Here is a 9,735-nt window from a genome sequence, read left to right on the forward strand (position 1 = left end):
CCAGAAGATTTTTTCCGGATAAACCCACCTTTCATAGCCCGACGATCGAGTAGGAAACCTGTGTGGGGGACATTGTACCATATTGCAAACGTTTTGTGTAAATTTGTGTCAATATAGTGGTTGTAGTTTAGTGGTGAGAATTCCACGTTGTGGCCGTGGAGACCTGGGCTCGAATCCCAGCAGCCACAATTTATTTATTTTTAAATTGCAAGTGAGTCTGATGTTAATTGTTCTTGATTGTTGCAAACCTTTGGCACAAATCATTTTTTCTATCATTTAATGAGATTCATATAATAGGATACGAATTTGTGTGTGTATGGGCACATTTGCATTTCTTGTTTATGGGGTCTCCTTGTGCTGTTCGTTGTTTCACTTCGTGTGATAATCAACTAATGATGTGGGCGCCATTGTAAATGACTCTCCCTTCTACATCGGTAGTACAAGTTGAATGGTAGTTGATACTACAGTTTCCAACTGGAAATCCAATTCGGCTCTTGGGAGCATATGCTCCTGCCCACCAAAAATATTTTTTGCAAATGCCAAAAAAAAATTGAAAAAAATAGTTGTGTTCATTGTCACACCAAAATGCTATCTGTATATTTTTAGGAGGAAAGCTTAAGTATTTTGATCTGTGCAAAAAAGGGAAAACAACAAGTCGAATGAAAAAGTTACCTCCAAATGTTACATTTATTTTGTCTTTTTCCACCGACGAAGCACCGTCATCCCGTTTTGCATGAAAATTGGCAACCACACTTGTTACACTACAAGAATATTTATAAAAAATTCAGAGTTTTTAATTTTTATTTACTATTTATTTTGAATTTACTGTTCATTAGGGATCATATGCACCCACAGCCAAACGCCCCCCCATTTCCAGCCCACTTTATGATCAAATAATAAAGACCATGTTTTTCTTTGTTCATAGCACTATTGAGACACATAGATATCTCCATGTTAACAAGCTTGTGAGAAAAGGGAAATACTCACTTAAGCTAGCTTACATATTTTGTTCATTTTTCTTCTTCCATGCATGCTCTTCAGTTGATTCGTGCTCTAACTTGACTTCGCTCGATCATCTGCAACGTAAGATCTGATGATGCCACGAGCAATTGCAATAGCATGTCTTCTGATGTCATCGGGACAATTCCCGCAAGTGCGCTGACGAGTTGTTCAAGCATGATATTTTTTTTCATCAACCAAGTATGGTGTGTAATTGATAAATCTTAAAATTCAGCTTGTGTTCGCTTGATGAAACAATACATATTATCGTGATGAGTTGCTATGTGATCTGATGCTATTTTAACCGATGTTGTATTGAGTCGGTTAGTTGTAATAAACTAATGACAATTTTTGACATGTTGAGAAGTGTTGCTGGAGCAACCGAACAAACTTTAAGTGGGGATGAATCAGCCTCCTTGTTGAATGCTTCCATGTGGGGTAGGATGAAGGCAAGCAGGGTTTTGATCCACTAGCTAGTGGCAGATATTTGTGAGGGCCAACCTGGGCCACCGCCCCCAACCCAGAAGATTTTCCCTGATAGACCCCCCTTTGTAGCCTGAAGACCGAGTAGGTCACCTGTGTGGGATACATTGTGCTATATTACAAATGTTTTGTGTAAAATTTTATCAATAAAGTGGCTGTAGTTTAGTGGTGAGAATTCCACGTTGTGGCCGTGGAGACTTGGGCTCGAATCCCAGCAGCCACATTTACAATTTTCTTTTTTCCTGTATTATCCATACCCGCTAGCGGGTACAATTTTTTTCATACCCGTCACGCGATAGTGTAAATGGGTACCCGTGGGTAAAAATACCCATGTTTAAATAACATAAATTTGAGCATCACATAATTATAAACAACAACATACAATCATATTTTATAAACAACAATACATAATAACATCAATAAATACTTATAAACAACAACACATTCTATAAACATAAACACTTTCTTGTAAACAATGATGCATCAAAACGTCAACACATAGGCATAAAAAGTAGAACAAAGTCATAAATTTAAGTTGACAAACTCACGACAAAGTGTAGAGATAATTTGTCCATATTTGTTAGATTTTATAAGGGTACATGGGCACGAGGGTATGGGTTATGTAACGTTTGTCCCATACCCTTACCCTAATAGGGTTTTTACGCATAGGGTACGTGCGTAATGGGTACCCATTGCCATCCCTACATGCGATTCATATAATCTGATATAAATTTGTGTGTATCGACACATGTGCACTTATTGTATATGGGGTCTCCTTTTATTGTTCAGAACTTGTAGTTTCAATTTTGGTGATTATCAAATCATGGTGTTGGTGCCGTTGCAAATGACTCTCACTTTCACATGAGTAATATATGTTGAATGGTAGCTGATACTACAGATTCCAACACACTTTATAATCAAATAAGAAAGACCATGTTTTTTTCTTTGTTCATGGCACTATTGAGCTAGATAGATATCTCCATGTTGACAAGCTTGTGAGAAAAAGGGAAATACTCACTTAAGCAGGCGCGCCGATGGGTAATTCAAGCATGAACTTTTTGTTCGTCAGCCAAGTCTGGTGTGTGACTGATGAATCTTAAAATTCAGCTTGTGTTCGCTTGATGAAGCAATACATGTCATCACGATGAGTTGCTATGCGATCTGATGGTATTATGAACTGTTGTTGTGTTGAGCCGGTTAGTTTTAATAAATTATTGATAATTGTTGCCATGTTGAGAAGTGTTGCTAGTGGGAGGAGCAACCGAACAAACTTTAAGTGGGGAGGGATCAGACCCCCTAGTCGAATGCTTCCATGTGGGGTAGGATGGAGACAAGGGGTCTTCCCAAACCCTGCAGGGATTAGACCCACCAGGCAGTGTCAGAGCTTAGTGGGGGCCAACCCGGTCTGCCGCCCCCAGCCCAGAAGATTTTTTCCGGATAAACCCACCTTTCATAGCCCGGCGATCGAGTAGGAAACCTGTGTGGGGGACATTGTACCATATTGTAAACGTTTTGTGTAAATTTGTGTCAATATAGTGGTTGTAGTTTAGTGGTGAGAATTCCACGTTGTGCCCGTGGAGACCTGGGCTCGAATCCCAGCAGTCACAATTAATTTATTTTTAAATTGCAAGTGAGTGTGATGTTAATTGTTCTTGATTGTTGCAAACCTTTGGCACAAATCATTGTTTTTATCATTTAATGAGATTCATATAATAGGATACGAATTTGTGTGTGTATGGGCACATTTGCATTTCTTGTTTATGGGGTCTCCTTGTGCTGTTTGTTGTTTCACTTCGTGTGATAATCAACTAATGATGTTGGCGCCATTGTAAATGACTCTCCCTTCTACATCGGTAGTACAAGTTGAATGGTAGTTGATACTACAGTTTCTAACTGGAAATCCAATTCGGCTCTTGGGAGCATATGCTCCTGCCCACCAATTTTTTTTCCAAATGCCAAAAAAAATTGAAAAAAATAGTTGTGTTCATTGTCATACCAAAATGTTATCTGTAAATTTTTAGGAGGAAAGCTTAAGTATTTTGATTTGTGCAAAAAAGGGAAAACAACAAGTCGAACGAAAAATGTTACGTCCAAATGTTACATTTATTTTGTCTTTTTTCATAGACGAAGCACCGTCATCCTGTTTTGCATGAAAATTGGCAACCACACTTGTTACACTACAAGAATATCTATAAAAAATTCAGAGTTTTTAAGTTTTATTTAATATTTATTTTGAATTTACTGTTCGTTAGGGATCATATGCACCCACAGCCAAACGCCCCCCCCATTTCCAGCCCACTTTATGATCAAATAATAAAGACCTTGTTTTTCTTTGTTCATGGCACTATTGAGACACATAGATATCTCCATATTAACAAGCTTGTGAGAAAAAGGGAAATACTGACTTAAGCTAGCTTACATATTTTGTTCATTTTTCTTCTTCCATGCATGCTCTTTAGTTGATTCGTGCTCTAACTTGACTTCGCTCGATCATCTGCAACGTAAGATCTGATGATGCCACGAGCAATTGCAATAGCATGTCTTCTGATGTCGTCGGGACAATTCCCGTAAGTACGCTGACGAGTTGTTCAAGCATGATCTTTTTTTTCATCAACCAAGTATGGTGTGTGATTGATAAATCTGAAAATTCAGCTTGTGTTCGCTTGATGAAACAATACATATTATCGTGATGAGTAGCTATGTGATCTGATGCTATTTTTAACCGATGTTGTGTTGAGTCGGTTAGTTGTAATAAACTAATGATAATTTTTGACATGTTGAGAAGTGTTGCTGGAGCAACCGAACAGACTTTAAGTGGGGATGAATCAGCCCCCTAGTCGAATGCTTCCCAGTGGGGTAGGATGAAGGCAAGCAGGGTTTTGATCCACTAGGCAGTGGCGGATATTAGTGAGGGCCAACCTAGGCCACTGCCCCAAACCCAGAAGGTTTTCCCTGATAGACCCCCCTTTGTAGCCTGAAGACCGAGTAGGTCACCTGTGTGGGATACATTGTACTATATTACAAACGTTTTGTGTAAAATTTTATCAATAAAGTGGCTGTAGTTTAGTGGTGAGAATTCCACGTTGTGGCCGTGGAGACCTGGGCTCGAATCCCAGCAGCAACATTTTCAATTTTCTTTTTTCCTGTATTACCCATACCTGCTAGCGGGTATAAATTTTTTCATACCCGTCACGCGATAGTGTAAATGGGTACCCGTGGGTAAAAATACCCATGCTTAAATAGCATAAATTTGAGCATCACATAATTATAAACAACAACATACAATCATATTTTATAAACAACAATACATAATAACATCAATACATACTTATAAACAACAACACATTCTATAAAAATGAACACTTTCTTGTAAACAATGATGCATCAAAACATCAACACAATCATAAAAAGTAGCACAAAGTCATAAAATTTAAGTTGACAAACTCACGACAAAGTGTAGAGATAATTTGTCCATATTTGTTAGATTTTATAAGGGTACATGGGCACGCGGGTATGGGTTATGTAACGTTTTTTCCCATACCCTTACCCTAATAGGGTTTTTACCCACAGGGTACGTGCGTAATGGGTACCCATTGCCATCCCTACATGCGATTCATATAATCTGATATAAATTTGTGTGTATCGACACATGTGCACTTATTGTATATGGGGTCTCCTTTTATTGTTCAGAACTTGTAGTTTCAATTCTGGTGATTATCAAATCATGGTGTTGGTGCCGTTGCAAATGACTCCCACTTTCACATGAGTAATATATGTTGAATGGTAGCTGATACTACAGATTCCAGCACACTTTATAATCAAATAAGAAAGACCATGTTTTTTTCTTTGTTCATGGCACTATTGAGCTAGATAGATATCTCCATGTTGACAAGCTTGTGAGAAAAAAGGGAAATACTCACTTAAGCAGGTGCGCCGATGGGTAATTCAAGCATGAACTTTTTGTTCGTCAGCCAAGTCTGGTATGTGAATGATGAATCTTAAAATTCAGCTTGTGTTCGCTTGATGAAGCAATACATGTCATCACGATGAGTTGCTATGTGATCTGATGGTATTTTGAACTGTTGTTGTGTTGAGCCGGTTAGTTTTAATAAATTATTGATAATTGTTGCCATGTTGAGAAGTGTTGCTAGTGGGAGGAGCAACCGAACAAACTTTAAGTGGGGAGGGATCAGACCCCCTAGTCGAATGCTTCCATGTGGGGTAGGATGGAGACAAGGGGTTTACCCAAACCCTGCAGGGATTAGACCCACCAGGCAGTGTCAGAGCTTAGTGGGGGCCAACCCGGTCCGCCGCCCCCAACCCAGAAGATTTTTTCCGGATAAACCCACCTTTCATAGCCCGGCGATCGAGTAGGAAACCTGTGTGGGGGACATTGTACCATATTGCAAACGTTTTGTGTAAATTTGTGTCAATATAGTGGTTGTAGTTTAGTGGTGAGAATTCCATGTTGTGGCCGTGGAGACCTGGGCTCGAATCCCAGCAGCCACAATTTATTTATTTTTAAATTGCAAGTGAGTGTGATGTTAATTGTTCTTGATTGTTGCAAACCTTTGGCACAAATCATTGTTTTTATCATTTAATGAGATTCATATAATAGGATACGAATTTGTGTGTGTATGGGCACATTTGCATTTCTTGTTTATGGGGTCTCCTTGTGCTGTTCGTTGTTTCACTTCGTGTGATAATCAACTAATGATGTTGGCGCCATTGTAAATGACTCTCCCTTCTACATCGGTAGTACACGTTGAATGGTAGTTGATACTATAGTTTCCAACTAGAAATCCAATTCGGCTCTTGGGAGCATATGCTCCTGCCCACCAAAAATATTTTTTGCAAATGCCAAAAAAGTTGAAAAAAATAGTTGTGTTCATTGTCACACCAAAATGCTATCTGTAAATTTTTAGGCGGAAAGCTTAATTATTTTGATATGTGCAAAAAAGGGAAAACAACAAGTCGAACAAAAAATGTTACCTCCAAATGTTACATTTATTTTGTCTTTTTTCACCGACGAAGCACCATCATCCCGTTTTGCATGAAAATTGGCAACCACACTTGTTACACTACAAGAATATCTATAAAAAATTCAGATTTTTAAGTTTTATTTACTATTTATTTTGAATTTACTGTTCATTAGATATCATATGCACCCACAGCCAAACGCCCCCCCATTTCCAGCCAACTTTATGATCAAATAATAAAGACCATGTTTTTCTTTGTTCATGGCACTATTGAGACACATAGATATCTCCATGTTAACAAGCTTGTGAGAAAAAGGGAAATACTCACTTAAGCTAGCTTACATATTCTGTTCATTTTTCTTCTTCCATGCATGCTCTTTAGTTGATTCGTGCTCTAACTTGACTTCGCTCGATCATCTGCAACGTAAGATATGATGATGCCATGAGCAATTGCAATAGCATGTCTTCTCATGTCGTCGGGACAATTCCCGCAAGTGCGCTGGCGAGTAGTTCAAGCATGATCTTTTTTTCATCAACCAAGTATGGTGTGTGATTGATAAATCTTAAAATTCAGCTTGTGTTCGCTTGATGAAACAATACATATTATCGTGATGAGTTGCTATGTGATCTGATGCTATTTTTAACCGATGTTGTGTTGAGTCGGTTAGTTGTAATAAACTATTGATAATTTTTGACATGTTGAGAAGTGTTGCTGGAGCAACCGAACAGACTTTAAGTGGGGATGAATCAGCCCCCTAGTCGAATGCTTCCATGTGGGGTAGGATGAAGGCAAGCTGGGTTTTGATCCTTTAGGCAGTGGCGGAGATTAGTGAGGGCCAACCTGTGCCACTGCCCCCAACCCAGAAGATTTCCCTGATAGACCCCCCTTTGTATCCTGAAGACCGCGTAGGTCACCTGTGTGGGATACATTGTACTATATTACAAACGTTTTGTGTAAAATTTTATCAATAAAGTGGCTGTAGTTTAGTGGTGAGAATTCCGCGTTGTGGCCGTGGAGACCTGGGCTTGAATCCCAGCATCCACATTTTCAATTTTTTTTCCTGTATTACCCATACCCGCTAGCGGGTACAATTTTTTTCATACCCGTCACGCGATAGTGTAAATGGGTACCCGTGGGTAAAAATACCCATGTTTAAATAACATAAATTTGAGCATCACATAATTATAAACAACAACATACAATCATATTTTATAAACAACAATACATAATAACATCAATACATACTTATAAACAACAACACATTCTATAAAAATGAACACTTTCTTGTAAACAATGATACATCAAAACATCAACACATAGTCATAAATAGTAGCACAAAGTCATAAAATTTAAGTTGACAAACTCACGACAAAGTGTAGAGATAATTTGTCCAGATTTGTTAGATTTTATAAGGGTACATGGGCACGCGGGTATGGGTTATGTAACGTTTTGTCCCATACCCTTACCCTAATAGGGTTTTTACCCACAGGGTACGTGCGTAATGGGTACCCATTGCCATCCCTACATGCGATTCATATAATCTGATATAAATTTGTGTGTATCGACACATGTGCACTTATTGTATATGGGGTCTCCTTTTATTGTTCAGAACTTGTAGTTTCAATTCTGGTGATTATCAAATCATGGTGTTGGTGCCGTTGCAAATGACTCTCACTTTCACATGAGTAATATATGTTGAATGGTAGCTGATACTACAGATTCCAGCACACTTTATAATCAAACAAGAAAGACCATGCATGTTTTTTTCTTTGTTCATGGCACTATTGAGCTAGATAGATATCTCCATGTTGACAAGCTTGTGAGAAAAAGGGAAATACTCACTTAAGCAGGTGCGCCGATGGGTAATTCAAGCATGAACTTTTTGTTCGTCGGCCAAGTCTGGTGTGTGACTGTTGAATCTTAATATTCAGCTTGTGTTCGCTTGATGAAGCAATACATGTCATCACGATGAGTTGCTATGTGATCTAATGGTATTTTGAACTGTTGTTGTGTTGAGCCGGTTAGTTTTAATAAATTATTGATAATTGTTGCCATGTTGAGAAGTGTTGCTAGTGGGAGGAGCAACCGAACAAACTTTAAGTGGGGAGGGATCAGACCCCCTAGTCGAATGCTTCCATGTGGGGTAGGATGGAGACAAGGGGTTTACCCAAATCCTGCAGGGGTTAGACCCACCAGGCAGTGTCAGAGCTTAGTGAGGGCCAACTCGGTCCGCCGCCCCCAGCCCAGATTTTTTTTGGGATAAACCCACGTTTCATAGCCCGGCGATTGAGTAGGCAACCTGTGTGGGGGACATTCTAACATATTACAAATGTTTTGTGTACATTTGTGTCAATATAGTGGCTGTAGTTTAGCGGTGAGAATTCCACGTTGTGGCCGTGGACATCTGGGCTCGAATCCTAGCAGCCACAATTTTTTTTAAAAGTGCAAGTGAGTCTGAAGTTAATTGTTCTTGATTGTTACAAACCTTTGGCACAAATCATTGTTTTTATCATTTAATGAGATTCATATAGTAGGAGATGAATTTGTGTGTGTATGGGCACATTTGCATTTCTTGTTTATGGGGTCTCCTTGTGCTGTTCGTTGTTTCACTTCGTGTGATAATCAACTAATGATGTTGGCGCCATTGTAAATGACTCTCCCTTCTACATCGGTAGTACAAGTTGAATGGTAGTTGATACTACAGTTTCCTACTGGAAATCCAATTCGGCTCTTGGGAGCATATGCTCCTGCCCACCAAAAATATTTTTTGCAAATGCCAAAAAATATTGAAAAAATAGTTGTGTTCATTGTCACACCTAAATGCTATCTGTAAATTTTTAGGAGGAAATCTCAAGTATTTTGATATTTGCAAAAAAGGGAAAACAACAAGTCAAACGAAAAATGTTACCTCCAAATGTTACATTTATTTATTCTTTTTTCACTGACGAAGCACCGTCATCCCGTTTTGCATGAAAATTGGCAACCACACTTGTTACACTAACAAGAATATCTATTAAAAAAATCAGAATTTTTAAGTTTTATTTACTATTTATTTTGAATTTACCGTTCATTAGGGATCATATGCACCGACAGCCAAGCGTCCCCCCATTTTCAGCCCACTTTATGATCAAATAATAAGGACCATGTTTTTCTTTGTTCATGGCACTATTGAGACACATAGATATCTCCATGTTAACAAGCTTGTGAGAAAAAGGGAAATACTCACTTAAGCTAGCTTACTTATTTTGTTCATTTTTCTTCTACCATACATGC

At 38.6% G+C, this 9,735-nt stretch overlaps 4 non-coding genes across 4 annotated transcripts; all 4 read left to right on the forward strand.

Annotated features, from left to right (window-relative positions):
- The first annotated feature begins 116 nt into the window (after positions 1-116).
- On the forward strand, positions 117-188 carry TRNAH-GUG (transfer RNA histidin (anticodon GUG)). Its single transcript has one exon. It is a non-coding gene; the product is annotated as a tRNA-His (tRNA).
- Positions 189-1,633: 1,445 nt separating this feature from the next.
- Positions 1,634-1,705, forward strand: TRNAH-GUG (transfer RNA histidin (anticodon GUG)). Its single transcript has one exon. It is a non-coding gene; the product is annotated as a tRNA-His (tRNA).
- Positions 1,706-4,534: 2,829 nt separating this feature from the next.
- Positions 4,535-4,606, forward strand: TRNAH-GUG (transfer RNA histidin (anticodon GUG)). The gene has a single exon. It is a non-coding gene; the product is annotated as a tRNA-His (tRNA).
- Positions 4,607-5,919: 1,313 nt separating this feature from the next.
- Positions 5,920-5,991, forward strand: TRNAH-GUG (transfer RNA histidin (anticodon GUG)). Its single transcript has one exon. It is a non-coding gene; the product is annotated as a tRNA-His (tRNA).
- The last annotated feature ends 3,744 nt before the right edge of the window (positions 5,992-9,735 follow it).

The sequence above is a fragment of the Triticum aestivum genome, chromosome 6D, assembly GCF_018294505.1.
Source record: "Triticum aestivum cultivar Chinese Spring chromosome 6D, IWGSC CS RefSeq v2.1, whole genome shotgun sequence".
Lineage (NCBI taxonomy): Eukaryota > Viridiplantae > Streptophyta > Magnoliopsida > Poales > Poaceae > Triticum > Triticum aestivum.